Source organism: Pristiophorus japonicus, unplaced genomic scaffold (genome assembly GCF_044704955.1).
Source record: "Pristiophorus japonicus isolate sPriJap1 unplaced genomic scaffold, sPriJap1.hap1 HAP1_SCAFFOLD_35, whole genome shotgun sequence".
NCBI classification, from domain to species: Eukaryota; Metazoa; Chordata; class Chondrichthyes; family Pristiophoridae; genus Pristiophorus; species Pristiophorus japonicus.
In genome coordinates, this window is record NW_027253324.1 from 8066862 (window position 1) to 8067891 (window position 1030).

The following is a 1030-nucleotide window of genomic DNA, read 5'->3' on the forward strand; positions in this document are numbered from 1 at the left end:
CAATAAATACTGACCTGGAGAGCACAATAAATACTGACCTGGAAAGTACAATGAACTCTGACCTGGAGAGTACAATAAATACTGACCAGGAGAGTACAATAAATACTGACCTGGAGAGCACAATAAATACTGACCTGGAGTGTACAATAAATAGTGACCTGGAGAGTACAATAAATATTAACCTGGACAGTACAATAAATACTGACCTGGAGAGGGTAATAAATACTGACCTGGAGAGCGTAATGAATACAGACCTGGAGAGTACAATAAATACTGACCTGGAGAGTACAATAAATCCTGATCTGAAGATTACAATAAATACTGACCTGGAGAGAACAATAAATTGTGACCTGGAGAGGGTAATAAATACTGACCTGGAGAGTACAATAAATCCTTATCTGAAGAGTACAATAAATACTGACCTGTAGAGTACAATAAATACTGACCAGGAGAGGGCAATAAATACTGACCTGGAGAGTACAATAAATAGTGACCTGGAGAGGACAATAAATTCGGACCTGGAGAGTGCAATAAATACTGACCTGTAGAGTACAATGAATACTGACCTTGAGAGTACAATAAATACTGACCTGAAGAGCACAAGAAATACGGAACTGGAAAGTACAATAAATACTGACCTGGAGTGGGTAATAAATATTGACCTGGTGAGTACAATAAATACAAACCTGTAGAGTACAAAAAATAGTGACCTGGAGAGTGAAGTAAATGCTGACCTGGAGGCTGCAATAAATACTGAACTGGAGAGTACAATATATACTGATCTGAAGAGTACAATAAATACTGACATGGACAGAACAATAAATTGAGACTTGGGAGGGTAATAAATAGTTACCATGAGAGCGCAATAAACACTGACCTGGAAAGTACAATGAACTCTGATCTGGAGATTACAATAAATACTGACCTGGAGAATACAATAAATACTGACCTGGAGAGCACAATAAATACTGACCTGGAGTGTACAATAAATAGTGACCTGGAGAGTACAATAAATATTGACCTGGACAGT